Genomic DNA, 16,966 nt, shown 5'->3' on the forward strand with positions numbered 1-16,966 from the left:
TTAATATAAAAAGCTGAGACTATTTCAGTAGAAACTGTAGCCTGGAGTTTGCTAACTCTTCTTACCAAGGTGACAGCAATGAGGAAAAGTACTTTCCAAGTTAAGAACTTTAAAAAAGGAGCTGACTCCAATAGCTCGAAAGGAGGCTTTATAAATTAAGAGGACCACATTGAGATTCCATTGTTTCTGTACTGGGGATTTGATGTTCCAGAGTCCTTTCATAAAATGAGATACAAGTGGATGTGTGGAGATTGGTTTGTTGTCCAACAAAGTGTGGTAAGCCACGATGGCACTCATCTTCAATCGCCAATGGTAAGTGAAGATTGCCAATCACTGAGCATTCAGCATCCATGGCCATGAGGTTGAGGGCTGAAAGACTGGGATGAAAGAGTGTCTCATCATCTTGTGAAGTGTGAAGTGTGAAAGTGTGAAGAGATACGCATACCAAATTTGTTGGAGCCACACCAGTGTTATGAGGATCAGGAAGATAACTTTCTGTATTATCTTGGCAATGATTTTGGTGGAAAAGTGTGCATACCGCTTTGGCCCCAAATGAGAAGGAAAGCATCTTGTACTAGTCTGAGATCACTTGGAAGACTGGAGCAAAAATGATTTAGTTTTGCATTCTGCTGCAAACAGTTCACTGTCGGTAGACCCCAGCAGTCGAACAGTTTGTTCATTATTGACTATTGAAGAGACTACTCATGAAGTCAAAACATTCTGCTGAGTTGATCTGCTAGAATGTTATAAAAACCTGTTAGATAAGTTGCTTGCAGGGTTGCTTGGTGTCATTCTGCCCAGTTCCAGATTTTCAGCACTTCCCAGCAGAGAAGCCACAATCCTGTTCCTCCTTGCTTGTTGACAAAGAACATGGCAACTTGATTATCTGTTTGAATTAGGATGATCTTTTTGCAATGGACATTCCTGAATGTGATGAGAGCATGCCATATTGCTCTTAGCTCTAGAAGACTGATCTGGAAGAAATATTCTTGTGGAAACCAGAGACCTTGGGTACAGCAGAGTCCCACATGGACTTGCCAACTTCTGGTTGAAGCATCTGTTGTAAGGATGAGATGATGGGGATACAAGCAGAGTTGAGTACCATCCTGGAGTACATGAGGATGCCACCACCATTGCAGCTCCCTTTCCATTGTGATTCATACTACTGAAGACAATGGTTGAGTAAGCTGATTCCACTGAGATTGTAGTCCCTACTGGAAATAATGTATGTGAAGTTGGGTCAGGGGAACTTGTGGATGGCAGCCACCATATGATTGTGCATTACAAGGAGTCTTCTGGCAGTGATCTTTGGATTAGCAAGCTGTTTTTTGATGAGCGAGACTATGGTTGATTTCTGATTGGTGGGCAAGGAAACCTTCTGAAGCAAAAAAGTCTGTGGGCCCCTATGAACTGAAAGTTCTGCATGGGTTCTAGTTTGGATTTCTTGATGGAAAAAAACCTAAGCTATGAAGCAGACATATGGTCATGTCCAGAGAATGGAGAACTGCTTCTTGAGAATTTGCCATGACCAGCCAGACATCTAGGTATGGAAACACCAAAATGCCTTGATGATGAAGGTACACTGTTACTACTGCAAGGCATTTGGTCTAGGGGTAGAGGAGAAGCCAAATGGAAGGACTTCTAATTGTAATCCACTTGGAACTATAGGTAAGCCAATTCATCCATTCACCATGCTGCGTGAATGGGTGAATTGTGCTCAGTAAATTAATTCTGAATTTTTCTAGGAGGATATGCTTGTTGAAGAACTGTAGATCCAGTATCAGTCATACTCACCCTGGCTTTTTGGGAATGAGAAAATATTTGGAGTATAAATTCTGCTGGTATTGTGATGCAGGGAGGATCTCCCCTGCTTAGCGTTGTACAAGAGATTGCACCTCCAGGTGAATCTGTGGGAGATGAGGGACCTGGGTGGGGTGGAAAATAGTGTGGAAGGGATGGGTTCAGGAGAAATGCAACCAATACCCATGCTGCACAATACTGAGGACCCAAGAGCCGTTGGTTATTTGATGCCAATTATCCTGAAAATGCTGAATTCATCACACTACCAGAAGGAAAGGATGGAGACTGGGCAACAATATAAAAAACTGGGCCCTGGCTTAGGATGGACCAGCTGGGCTGTTTTTGACTGACAGTGTTTCCTTTATCTAGGTCTGACTGAAAGTTGTTGTTGACACCGTGCCAGAAAAGACTGGAGGTAGTATTGCTGAAAAGGATGAAACTGTCTTCTGTGAAAATATGAATATTTGTAAGGTTAGTATATTTGTAAGGTTAGTAAAGCTATGACAGAGCAAGTTGTTCTAGTGGCAGGGCAAGAGATTGGACCACCTCATTTTGGTCCTTTATCTGTGAAACCTTTTCTCGGAGTTTCTCTCCAAAAATATTGTCTCCCAAGCATGGGAGGTCTGCTAGTTTTTCATGGGCATCCTCTCAGATGGAATTGGCTCATAACCTCGGCCATGTTTCATGCTTCAAAACAGGCTGTGGAAACGCATGAAGCAGAATCAAAGGATACATAGAGTAGAGTAGGTGTCGCACTATTTCTTTAGCATCCCAGAATGGTTGAGGGAGAGTATTCTGATTAGAAGAATTTAAGTATGGCTTCAGTTCTGGAGACAATCATGAATGTACTATACCATGTAGAACTGATGAATGGCAATGCGTGTAGAGAGCATTGCACTCTGAAATGTTCTTTTACCAAAATTGTCTAGGAGTTTATGATCTTTTCCTGGTGGGGAGTTGGAATAAATACATGTCTTCTATAAATATGTGTCTTCTTTACCTTTTTCATAGCCGATTCCACTATAATGGACTGCTGTGGGAAGATATGCTATGCTGAATCCTGGAGAGTGTTGGATTCAAATTTTTTAAATTCAACTTTCTAGATGTGGTGAGGCAAGATATAGATGTTTCCTATCATTTTAAGGTAATGCCTTAAGAATATCATGAACTAGTATGGTGGCAGGTTCCACTGGTGTATCCAGAATCTTTAATAGCCCAAGGAGTTTGGATTGTGAGTCTTTTCCCTTACAGACATGAATACCCAGTGCTGCTGCAAATAAATGTCACATAGATTAGGTCTTCCAGGGGAAAAGAATGCTCCGCAAGATCTGACAGAAGATCTGATGGTATTCCACTGGACACCTCATCTGATCCTAGAGGTAGTTGCTCACTCAGCCAGGATTCCAATGATGAAGAAGGCTGATCTTCCATTTCAGGCTTCAGAGGAGTGGCTTAGTTTATTGCTTTTCAATGAGTAGATTCCATTGCAACTAAATGAAGCTCACCCAAAGGTGAGTTTGGGACTCCAGTCTGAGGAAACACCAAAGCAAAAGTTGAAAAGAGAGGTTGGTGTGTTCCATCTATCTCTTTTGCAAGGGAGGTAAAGAAATTTCTTACTAACCCTGCAACATCTTCATAGGATTGCTGTGTCCTTTGGGCTGGGATTAGTGGAGGAACATCCTTCTTCTGAAACTAGAACTGGTTCCTGCAGTACGACAGGCAGTGGATTTGAGGACAGTGGCACTATCGAACAGATAGGATCCAGCATTTGCAATCGAAGACCTTCCACTACCAACTTGGGGGGTTTAACCATCTAACTAATTGAGGAGATAAGAATACTATTACTCCTTCTCCTGAAAATCTTGGATGGTTAGCAAATTTTTGAGTGGAAATCCTCTGAGTTCCCAGGAAGAGGATGCAGAATCTCTGGCTGACATAGAAGATTGTGCACTCCCCTTAGGCTGTACGCTTGAGGAAAGTCCACGGACATCATGGAGTGAAATATGAGTCAAATGCATCATGGACTGCATCGGGAATACTGGGACATGATGCAGAGAAGACATTGCTGCATCTGGAGTGAAGATGAATTGATTGCATTAGCATTACTTGCACTGTGCATCTTTCTAGGGTGCGCTGATGTACCTTTATCAGGTCGCTGTGCACCGGATGCATCACACTTCAGATGCATCGATGCACTGTGCTTCGGGTGTGTTTTCAGTGTCCCCACTACTTCAGCTGTGTCAATTGCTTTAGGTGAGTCAAGGTACCTTGCTTCGATTGAGTCAATGCATCACGCTTTGATGCAACATAGGCATGCATAGATGCATCAGTCTTTCAGTGCTTCGATGCACCAAGTTGGGATGAGGCCTGCCCCAGTGGCACCAAAAAGAAATGGCACGATGATGTTGGCGCCAGTGAACCTTGTGAAGATTGCTTATAGTTCTTCGATGAAGATAGGGCTGGCTCAAAGGAGTGATGCCTTTTATGCATCGATGGCATCCAGACAGCTATACTCGGACCCGGAGCCGCAGACCTTGCAGATGGAGGAGTTTTGAAACAGCTCTGGCTCACAGGCTTTCCCAAAGAGGCAGGCAATGCTGCACTGCAAGAGGAAAATTTACTGCCACTCCTGAGAGAGTTACGCAGCTTTTCCTTGCACACAGCCCTGGAGTGCTGTGAGTGCAGGGACATCCATCCACAGGCTTCACACGGTTTTTGGTTGTGCTACCCAAACAGCAGTAGCATAACTCGTGGCCAGTGGGGAGGAACATGACTTTCCCCACACAGGCAGTTTTTTAACCCACTCAGCATTGTAGCATTGTCTTGGCCTGACATCCTGTAAGAGAAAAAGTTTCCTCTCTGTTTTTTGGTTTTGTTTTTGTAACACTTAAAAATGCTATTTGTGTGGCTACAAAAGCAGCAATGCAAGACAGAACAAGATTCTTGAAGGAAAATTGCAAATTTAAGTAAAAAATAGAGGTGAGAACGAAGTGCACATCCATGCTTCAGTTTGGACAAAAAATGACTGAGGAGGCTCATTAGGCAACTCCCATGCAGGAACTCCTGCACTTGTGCGGGAGAGCTAAAAGCTCTACGTCTTGGAGAGACTAGTCTGTTCATTGCCACCAGATTACGTCACCCACATGTAAAATGGCTAATTCAGCCTGCTCACGGATGGAAAAACAACCAAAGCTCTGAGTGTACAAAATCACTCTAAGCAAAACAGAACTGTAAATATAGACAAAGTCCAGCAGTCGCTTTTTGATATCTGAAAACAAAGTCCAGCAATAATCAGCATCAGATGATTACAATATCAGATATGCATTTGCTATTGGCTAATTAAAACCTCTTATTCAGCAAAGAAAGCTTCCCTCAATAAATGAACCTTTAGTTGCTTTTTAAATGTTTTTATGACAAGCCTCTCTCCGTAAGTTAATGAGGAGCTGCTTCCATATTAAAGGCCCTGTTACCCCAAAGGTTTTCTCTCTCAGTTCTGAAAGCCTGTGGCTGGGAAGCCATTGGCCCTCTGATCTTAGATTTCTAGAAGGACAATACTTTTTTTTTTAGTAAAGAGCTACTACAAGATGGGGCCTTGTCACTCAGAGCGTTGTGTATCATTGTAAGGATTTTGCAATGCATTCGTTGCTCAATCGATAGCAAGTGCAAAGAACTCAGTACTGGTGTCGTGTGATCACGTGTTTTTGTCACAGACAATATCTTAGTGGACACATTTTGAACTATCTGAAGGGCCTAATAAGGTAGGCCTAAATATAACGAGTTGAAGTAGTCAACCCCAGGTATCACCAGGGCCTGCAGCACAGAAGGAACTCAGTTGGATCAAGATAGGACTTGAATCTGTGCAGCATACGTAATTTCCAGAATGATTTTAGAAGAAGGGTTTTAACATGAGTTTTGAAGGAAAGCTGAGAATCGATTATGACAATGGGGATTGTAAATCCCTGAAAAACAAATGAGCGATGACTGGATTATTTTTTCCAAATCAGGAGAACTGAGAAAAGGGTGGATCTGTTTAACTGCTCTCAGAAGAAAAATAATTTATTTTTTTTTAGAGATAAATGCAATGTGATGATTCATACTGAGAGGAGACAAACAGAACTCACAAACTCCTGACACAATCACCAGAATAAGGGCTGGTTTCAAATTCTGTGCAGACCCCTTTCCAAATCACAAAACTTCAGTTTTAGCTAGATTGAAACAGAATTTATAGTATTTTCAAGCAGCAATACTCTAACCTCTTCTAAACCATGATATATGTAGAGAGAGCAATTACTTTTCCTGCTGTTATCTGAGTAAAAATAATCAGCTAAATATCATCAGCACAGCAACATAACTGAAAACCCTTTTTTTTTTTTATTATACAATCAGTTAATGATTTCAGTTCCAAGTTAAAGAGTAAGGATGAGATCATTGACTCCTGAGGGGCACCCGATTCCAAAGGTTTCCATGTTAAATTAAATTCCCTAACCTTACAGACAGCCAATGATTTCTAAGGAAAGACCAAAACAAGTTTAATGCCCAAAAGACTCCAAAACGATGTAAAAGAACAATATCTTAAGCAGCGCTTAAATCCAGAACAAGCACTGTTGGACCAGTCTCTTCTGCATAATAAATTAGTGAGTCCAATGGTGAGTTAAGCTCCATCTCTGTACTGTGGTCCATGCTAAAATCAGCCTAACCCGAGTCCAAGATATCAAAATCCTCAACTGAAAGCCCACAGCTCTTTCAACAATTTTTGCAAGCAAAGGAATATCTGGCACAGGGTGAAAATTGGCTACGTTTGCTGGATCCAGCTGAGGATTTTTGTAATCGGGCAGATCACTGCTGCTTTGAATGCCATTGGACAAAAAGATGTGTTTTGAAGAAGAATTTACATTTTGCAATATCCAGTCAAAAAAATGTTTCACTATGTTTATGTATAAGCCATGAAGACGCTAAAACAATACTGGTTGTTTTAGCCAAAATTTTCAGTAATTGTTCTGGATATAACAGAACTGAATGCAAACAAACCTGAAAACCTTCCAGTATCCAAAGGAGAAGAAAAAGGCAGTAAGCAGGAATTCTTCTCATCTATTTCAGATCTAAATAAAGCCACTTGCTAACTAAAATACAGGCTAATATTTTCACTATTTGGTTGAGAGACAGCTATGAGAGAATTTGATAAAGATGGTAAAATAATTTACAATTTCAAATAATTCTCTAGTTGGAATTCTTGCTTTATTTAAATGGTGGGAATAGTATTCCCACTTTGCAACTACTATCTCTTCTGTATATTGTATGTTCAGATTTTAACAAAGAAGCTTATCAGCTGGTAACTGAGACTTTCTTCATCTTTCGTACCTATATTTTCAATTGTCTACTTTGCAAACTTCTCATATACCAAGGAGAATATCTATCAGCCCTTAACTTCACATTGTTCAGTGCAGCAGTTACCTCATTTGACCATGTAATTAGGAGTAAGTAGGAGTAGCTAAGACAGGAAAGAATAAGAACATAATAGAGTTAAGCCTCTGAACTATCCATGCCACCCCCCCGCCCCCCCCCGCCCCCAACATGAGGAACCTGTATGATGACTCCTATAATCGTCTGGACACCCTGCCATCCCAGTCAAGGTTCTAAAGAGACAGAGAAACATAGAAATGATGGCAGAAAAGGACCAAATGGTTCATCCAGTCTCCCCAGCAAGCTTATGGTAGTATCTGCCAGGCCATGCGGGTTACCCCCATGCTTATCGGTTTCCCAAATCGTAAAAGTCAGGGCCCTCGCTGGTTGCTGTCTGAATCCACGTCCCTGAACTCGTTGCCTCTGAAGCAGAGAGCAATGATAGAGTTGCGTTAACAGTGTGTAGACGTTTTGGGTAATAACTTCTGCAACAGCAAGTTACCCCCATGGCCTTACATTGGTTACTGGTAAAATTTAGAATTGACTTTAAAGTCCTGTGTTTATTACACAAATCCATCAATAATGATAAAACAGAATGGGTGAATGCATCGCTACATCTTTACACCACCCAAAGAAACTTGAGATCTGCAAACAAAGGCCTTTTGGCTATTCCCACTACATATTTGAGTGAGGTGAGGGAGAGAGCAATATCGATTTCTGGACCCAAATTATGGAACTCTCTCCCCTCAGACCTAAGGCTGTTGGGGTTTTAAAAAAAAGTTGAAAACATGGCTCTTCAAACAGGCTTTTGAATCGGCTTAATATTAAGGCGTATGATGGTAATGGAATATTAAAGATTGAGGCCTTTGTTTCCTTTGGTCTGTCTTCGTTATTTTATGATTTGCATTATTTGTTTTATTATAACTATTATGTTCAATCTTTATTTTTTCTCTTAATTTATTTTTATGATTTATCTGATTGTAATTTTAGGATTTTATTATTTTATTATACTACTCATTGTAAACCGTTATGACTGGTCATATAAATGCAATAAACACATAAATGCCTATTTGTTTCCCCAGACTGTAAAAGTCAGGGCTCTTGTTGGTTGCTATTTGAATCCCCTTCCTCTTTTCCCCTGCAGCTGAACTGATGGAGGTGTATTTATAGTATGCAGGCTTATTGGTTAAGGGGCAGATTTTAAAACCTGCGCGTGGGCGCAGATTTGTTCGCACAACCCGGCGCAAACAAATCTAATCCCGATTTTATAACATGCGCGTGCTGCCGCGCGCATGTTATAAAATCCAGGGTTGGCGCATGCAAGGGGGTGCACAATTGTGCAACTTGCACGCACCGAGCTGCGCAGGCTGCCTCCGTTCCCTCCGAGGCCGCTCCGAAATCGGAGCGGCCTCGGAGGGAAATTTTCTACCGCTCCCCCCACCTTCCCCTCCCTTCCCCTATCTAACCAACCCCCAGCCCTAACTAGATCCCCCCTACCTTTGCTTCAGAAGTCACGCCTGCCTGAGGCAGGTGTAACTTGCGCGTGCCGGCGCACCATCCCCCGGCACCGGCCGCTGTGCCGGAGGACTCGGGACTGCCCCCAGACCACCCCCGAACCTCCGCCATGCCCCCGAACTGCCCCCTGACCCCGGACCCGCCCCCGGACCATCACCACGCCCCAGGACCTGCTCCCTTCCCGCCCCTTTTTCGAAGCCCCGGGACATATGCACGTCCTGGGGCTTGCGCGCTGCCGAGCCTATGCAAAATAGGCTCGGCGCACTCAAGGGCAGATTTTCTCAGGTTACGCGCGTAGCCATTGAAAATCTACCCCTAAGGGTAGTAACTGCCACAACAGCAAATTACCCCCATGCACTCTTTTCTTTATTTCCATCCTCTAATTTTAGGAATCTGCAGTGTTTATCCCATGCCCCTTTGAAATCTTTTACTGTTTTTGTCTTCACCACCTCCTCTGGAAGGGCATTCCAGACATCCACCCTCCTTTCAGTGAAGAAATATTTCCTAACGTTGGTTCTGAGTCGTCCTCCCTGAAGTTTCATTTCATGACCCCTAGTTCTATTTATTTCTTTCCAATGGAAAAGGTTTGACAACCTTTCAGGTATCTGAAGGTCTGTATCATATCTCCCCTGAACCTCCTCTCCTCCAGGGTATACATATTCAGATCCTTCAGCCTCTCCTCATAGGTCTTCTGATATAGACCCCAAACCATTTTGGTCACTCTTCTCTGGATTGCCTCCATCTTGTTTTTATCCCCCTTCAGATACAGACTCCAGAAATGAACACCGTACTCCAAATAAGGCCTCACCAAGGACCTGTACAAGGGCATTATCATCTCCTTTTTCTTACTGGTTATTCCTCTCTATGCAGCCCAGCATTCTTCTGACTTTAGCTATTGCCTTGTCACTTTGTTTTGCCATCTTCAGATCTCCAAACACTATTACCCCAAGATCTCTCTCCTGGTCCATGCACATTAGTCTTACATCCCCTATCACATACGGCTCTTTTGGATTAACGCATCCCAGATAGCATGACTCTGCACTTCTTGGCATTGAATCCCAGCTGCAAAATCTTTGACAACTCTTCCAGCATTCTTAAATCACTTTTCATTCTCTCTAATCCTTCAGGTGTGTCCACTCTTTTGTAGATCTTAGTATCATCCGCAAATAGGCAAATTTTACCTTCTATCCGTTCTGCAATGTTACAAAGATATTGAACAGAACAAGTCCCAACACTGATCTCTGTGGCACTCCACTTAACATGGTTCTCTCTTCAGAGTAGGTTTCATTTACTATTACACTCTGTCTTCTATGAGTCAACCAGTTTGTAATCCACACCACCACCTTGGCACTCACTCCCAAACTTCTCTTTTTATTGACAAGCCTCCTATATGGGACTGTAGCAAAAGCTTTGCTGAAATCCAAGTAGATCACATCTAGCACTCTTTCTCGATCCAATTCTCTAGTCACCCAATCAAAAAAAATCAATCAGATTTGTCAAGATGGCCTGGGCCATTTCTACGCACCCAGAAGACAGTGCTGACCTCACCAGCTTCAATCTGGGAAACGAAAGTGAGCAACATGTCAGTCAACAGATTGTAACTTAAGGGAATCTTAAAACATTTTAACCTCTAATCCTAGACTACCCATACAGTCAAGCACAGCGTGACTGAGCAGGCCGTTCCATCATTCAAGCAGTCTGGTTTTTTAAACCAGGGGAGAAGCAAATTAATTTATTGTTATTGGTGAACTACAATCCCCTCGCAGACAGACCAGCGGCTGCTTCATATCCCCTTTTTAATGGATGAGGAAAAGCAAACAGTGGGTGGCTGAAGATAGCAGAGGTGGTTCCACAGGGGCTATAGAGTCCCATCTGTGTAAATGAGAAACAGCCTAGCTCCCAGACTGAAAAGTTGAATCTAAACAAATTTTCTAAATTATTTAGCAGGCTGCAAAAGTAGGCCAGGTCAACGTGAATATCAGTTTTCACAGGACTGTCTCTTTAAAGACAAGCAACCAGTGTTAGAGTATACATCATCTGTAAGAGAGTAGCTCTGCCCATAGGGGATAATTTTGTAACAGCCCACATAAAAAAGTCAGCAAATACACACATTAGACCAGTTTTCAAAGCAAACTTTGAAAATCTTCCCAACAAAAGTGCCCGCACACAATTGCACCTGCTAATTTCTTTGCAGGACATTTATAGAACAATTTATATGTACACTTTTGAAAATCCAAACACATGCACCTGTTCAATTCCCCCCCCCCCCCCCCAATCCTGCCCCCAGGAGCATCTCTGCTCAATTTGGGTAAACATATGTGAATACAGGACATTCACATGTAAGTTTAGTTGTGTATTGGGTGGGTAATTTCAAAACTGGCCATTTCGGTAGGTAAAGCGTCATTTTACCCATGGAAATGCCTTTGAAAATTATCCTCATGATAGTTTGGAAATATCCTCACAGGAACAGGAATGGGGCAGAGTTTCTTGTTATAAAGGTTCTCTTATTAGGGTCTGATTATTATGCATTTATTTCATTGTTGTTTTATGTTCCTTTGTAAATTACCCTGGGTTGTTTTTAGAAAGACATTTAAGAAATTTGAGCAAAAAAAATAAAACGTGCCAGTGTGTTATTAAAGCAACGGATCCTGACAAAGCAGAACAGTCCAACCCTACCTCAACCCACAGAGACAGGATACAACAGCAGTACACACAGTACATCATTACATTCACAAGTCCAACAGTGTGAACTCAGAAACAACCCTTTCTTTTTAGGAACATGGCAGGAAACAGAAATCCACAAGTAGGAAATCTTACAACCCAGAGTAGATATGGAAGAGTTGACTTCAATACAGTTGGAATTTAATAAAGAAAAAGCAGATTCTAAAAGATTATACAGCTCCATTTTTGTGGAACACTGTCCTGCTGGATTTTGCACCAGGCAAAGAATGATTTGAAGTACTGTAAAAAGAAAGAAGACCTAGGGGTAGATTTTCAAAAAGTACGTGCGATTTTATAATATGCGCGCACTGGCGCGTGCATGTTATAAAATGCCAGGTCAGCGCACACAAGGGAGGGGGGGGGAAGTGTCTAATTTTGCAAATACGTGTGGTGATGCATCAGGGCCTTCCCCAGTTCCCTCCCAGTCCGCTCCAATTAAGGAGCGGACTGAGAGGGAACTTTCCAACCTCCTACCCTAACCTCCCTTCCCCTATCCTGCCCTCCCCAATCCTTGTCCTAGCTACCCCAAATTGTTTTATTTTACCTTTTGCTCCTGCCAAGGAGCAGGAGCATGTTGAGCGCGCCAGCACCCTGCCAGCATGCAATCTCCTGGCACAATGGCAAATGGCTGCTGTGCCGGGCGCCTCTAGTCCTGCCCTGCCCAGAAAATACCCCCCGGCCTGCCCCTTTCAGGAAGGCCCGCGCTTATGCATGTACCGGCCTTTACGAAAATAGGCTCGGTGCGCACTAGGCCCGGCAATGCGCGTAAAGGCTGGTACACGCATAAGCGCGGGCCTTCTGAAAATCCGTCCTCTAGTGTTTACTCATACTCAAGCCTTTAATTTGTAAGCAGGAAGGGTAACTTTCAAACAAATATGCGCAGCTGCATGTACACGTGTATATGGCCACGAGCAGATATACGCTAATATTTTATAACCTGCATGGACTTTGAATAAAATATGCTTATCTCTACCCCGCAACATACACTCGTATGTAGGCTTACATGCAAATACATACAATGCACTGAAAGAGCATATTTCAAATGCACTGAACACACATACTTTTCCTACTTATTTTAAAAATATATGTGCATTTATTTTGCGCATGAAAATAAAGTAGGAATTATTTGTGTAAATCAGTGGAATTTAAAACCGGCGCATGTCAAGGAAATTACCAGTTTTACCAATTAATCCTCCAGGATTAAGAATCAGGAAAGTCATCCAGACCTTCCTGATTCTTAAGCCTGAACTCCCTCTAGTTCTCCCAGTCAGTACCACACAATTAAACATGTTTAGTATCATTTATGACATATAATTAGTAAGTGCAAAATAGCGCGAGTAAGTTGGCAAATCTATGTGCATGACTTTTAAAATAGCAACTTATGCACGTAAATGTTGGCCTTGGCCTAGAATGCACCCTAGATGTCCCTTTTTTATACACATATTTGTGTGCGTGAAAGTGAAAATACACACGCATTTTGGACTGTTATAAAATATGGAATATGCAAGTAGAGGCCATTTAAACGCTTAGATGCTAATTTTTACACATAATGTTTTGGTAATTCGCCCCTTTGTGTAGTTTTAATGACTGAGGGTACTGTTCATTTTAATTTTGATTCTGTGCTCTATTTTCAAAGGGTTGCCTTTTTATTTGTATTGCAATCTTATAAGCTCAGTTTTGTTGTAGTATTGATTTAGTGAGTTTGTGTTATGATACAGTTCTTTATTTTATACATTTTAATTTTGTTTGATTAGTTTATCCTGTCTGTGCTGCGCTGTCAATGTTATTTATTGTGTAGTCACTGTTTATTTTTACTGTTATTTATTTCGATTTTATTGTGTTACTCTATTGTATTTATGATGCTTTTTATTGTTGTCTGATTTAATGTTTGTCAAACTGCAGTATATTAAGTAATAAACCAAATTGCCAAACTAGATCACTCCTCTTTGAGCTGTTGTGTGGTCAGTTTGGGTCGCCTGTACACCATCATCACCGCTTGTGTATAAAAGCAAATGTAATAACAGTCTTTGCTACCTGGCTAATGGTTCCTAGGGTGACAGGAGACATGGCTAATAACAGCCAGTCTTCTGCAATGCTCAAAATAGAAAAATAGTAGCTAAAGAAGATTTTCCTGCAACCTACACGTTTATGATACACCCTTCCTATTACCCTCCATTTAAAAATCTGTATAATACACTTATGTCCTTGCAAGTGGCATCTGTCTGTTGGGGCCAGCAATGTGCATGTGCGCGCCTGTGCAGCTCCACTCCAACAGACAGAAACCATTTGCTGGGATCTAAGCACGTGGGCTGAAAGGAGACATGGCGGAGATCCAGCAACTATCAGCGTGGGCCAGCAGATGTAGCAAATGGCTGTGTTAGCTGGCTCAACCTGCATGGGCCAGAGGACAAGTGGGCAGGGTGGAGAGGGGCAATGGGCCAGTGGTACAGAAGGTCTGGGGGAGTTAGTGCTAAGGGCCTTGCAGGGAGGAGAGGGTGCGCAGCCAGGGACGATGGGGAAAGTTTCATTCTTTTTCTCAGTATCCACTCTCTTTTTCGTCATTCTCATTGTCCCCATGATGATCTCCATTTCATCCTTTCTTTCTCAGTCCCTCAGAGTCCAACTTTCTCCTTTCTCTCCTAGCCCACCCACTCTTTCTATCTTTCCCCCTTCCCAGCCCACTCACTCATCTCTCACTCCTACTGAGCATCTCTCACCCCTTTGTACTTGTTCTATTGTTATTTTGTTTTGCTGTTTTTATGATGTAAACTAGTTATGCATTTTGACTAAGTTTTGTACTTGCCTGGAGGAGTGAACAAGCGATTAAAAAATAGCAATAAATCACCCCCCCCCCCCCCATCTTCCTCCTCTTCCCATTCTTGTCTCCCCTAACCTGTGCCTTTACTGCAGATCCTTCCAGTGTTCCAGCTATTTCCCACTCCCCTATCATCCTCTCCCCAGTTCCCATCAGGCCATAGCAAGCATAGGCAGGCCCCGAGGTAATGACAGGAGGAAGAAGATCTGTATCAGCAGCAACAGAAGGAAGAAGAGGAGGCCACACATTGTTGCAGCAAGAGAAGTTCTGCATTGCTGGCGGCACTGGAAAAGGTCCTGCACTGGAAGAGGCCCTACAGAAAAAGTGTGAGAACAGAGAAGCATACACTCCCTATTTCAATGGCTATTGCCACAATCCCTCCTCCTACTCCTCCTGTTTTGCTCCTTCTTCTCTGGCATATGGAGCTGACAATGCATCGTTTACTATAAGTTCCTCTCCTAGCCCATGACTGCATCCTTGCTAATTTTTCTGCTGCCCACTCGTAGAAGGCTACCGCATGCTGTTCCCTCTTCTCCTGTTCCACAAGCGGGCCGCTGCCGCCTCTTCTCGCTGAAGGAATGGCCCAGTGTCACCTGAGACTGTTTGGTTTTGTACCAGAGAAGAATGGCTTTCGGGGTGCGTGACCTATGCAGCTGCATAGGGTGTCATGCCTGAAGGAGCACCGCAGTGACGGCACCCTGACCTCTGCCTTGCCTGACTACTCCTCGGACTGACCCTTGGATTCTGACCCCTGCCTGATTGACTACGTCTCCTGATTCTGGCTCTGTCCCTTGCCTTGTCATCGCCTACGCTGTTCTGGTCTTCCTTGCTCCATCTGAATCTCAGTCTCAAGTCCGACCACACTCCCTTGCTGTCCGTGGGCACACCTGTCTACCACCTCTCCAGGAGACCCTGCGAGGCCCACCTAAGTCCAAGCGGCCCGGGTCCCTATGGGAGGACCGCGGGCTTCCAGTGGTGAAGCTTATCCTAGCCTCTGTCTCCTCCAGTGCTCCACCCCCTGGGGGCAGGTGCTTCCTGGTCCCTACCAGGGAGCCGTTCTCCACTGCTCCTGGACAAGGGTCCACCCCTGAGCGCAACTGGTTGCCAAGGCCATGGACTTGGTGGAGTCTCCTGCCTCCAGGGCCCTACCGGGTTTGACCGCCACAGTCAAGGAACATCATCAAGCTTTGGAATCGCTAGCTGCTTCAGTGGAAGAGCTTCGTTCCCAGCTACAAGATACAGTTCTGGCCAACAACGTAGGTCTATCTGCCTCTATGCTACCCAAAGCATCATTGGCGCTCCCTGCACCTCCTCGATACAATGGGGACCCACGCTCCTGTCGTGGATTCCTCAACCAGTGCTTTATGCAATTTGCACTGCAACCCTCCTTGTTCCTGAAGGAGATCACTAAAGTGACTTTTATCCTTTCCCGCCTGGAAGGGAAGGCTCTTGCATGGGCCTCTTCCTTATGGGAATGCTCTTTTCCCATACTTTCCAAGTTATCAGAGTTTGTTGCTCTATTCAAGCAAACCTTTGGAGACCCAGGCTGCCAGGTTGTAGCCAGCCATGATCTGCTTCACCTCCATCAAGGGTCGCGGACCCTCTCTGAGTATACGGTGGAGTTCAGGACCCTGGCCACTGAACTTGGGTGGCAAGAAGATTGTCTGCAAGCCATCTTCCTAGATGGAATCTCCAGCACTCTCAAAGATTAACCATCGTCTCCGGCAAAGGTGCCTAGAAGTAAAGGCTTCCCGCTCTCCGATACCACGCCCCACACGTGTCCCGAGTCCTCCAGCCAAGACTCCAGCACCACCACCCTCTTCCGTGGTGGAACCTATGGAGGTGAACAGTGGGCGACTGTCTCTGACCGAACATCTCCATCGGAGAAAGGAGGGTCTTTGCCTTTACTGTGGCATTCCGGACATCTTCGTCAATTCTGTTAGGCTCGTCCGGAAAACTGCAACGCCTGAACCCGGCGGGGGTCCCGAGCTTAGGCACTACTGTCACCAGCCCCCAACTCCTGCTTCCCATCTCTCTGGGCATTGCGGCCCACTCCTTCGCCACCACTGCTCTAGTTGATACCGGAGCAAGTGGCAACTTTCTCATGGATGACATTGTCAAACTTCTGAACATTCCTCTTCAGCCATTAGATGTGAATCTCTGAATCGCCTCCATTCAAGGAGAACCCCTTCCCGGATTGATCACCCATCACCCATCCTGGGGCTGCCCTGAATCCAGGCCCATGAACCCCAATTCGATTGGCATGCCCTGCAGTTGGTGCAGTGGGGCCCCAAATGCCAGAAGACATGTCTTTGTCAAGTAACTCCTGTAGTCCCTGTGCTGAAGTCTACCACCCTATCTGGGTTGCGTACTCAGTATGCTGACTTCGAAGATGTCTTCTTGAAGGATAAGGCGAATACCTTGCCTCCATTGCACAAGTTCAATTGTCCCATAGAACTTCTGCCACACACCACGCCTCCCAAGGGCAGATCTTATCCACTGTCTCACCCTGAAACTCTAGCCATGTCTGAGTATATCAAAGAGAACCTAGAAAAAGGATTCATTCATCCCTCTGATTCTCCTGCCGGAGCGGGTTTCTTCTTTGTTAAGAAAAAGAACGGTGGTCTACACCCTTGTATTAACTACAGAGGGCTCGATGCCATAACCCGCAAAGACCAATACCCTCTGCCTCTTATCAGTGAGCTGTTCGACCGC

The sequence above is a fragment of the Rhinatrema bivittatum genome, chromosome 2 (genome assembly GCF_901001135.1).
Source record: "Rhinatrema bivittatum chromosome 2, aRhiBiv1.1, whole genome shotgun sequence".
Taxonomy (NCBI): domain Eukaryota; kingdom Metazoa; phylum Chordata; class Amphibia; order Gymnophiona; family Rhinatrematidae; genus Rhinatrema; species Rhinatrema bivittatum.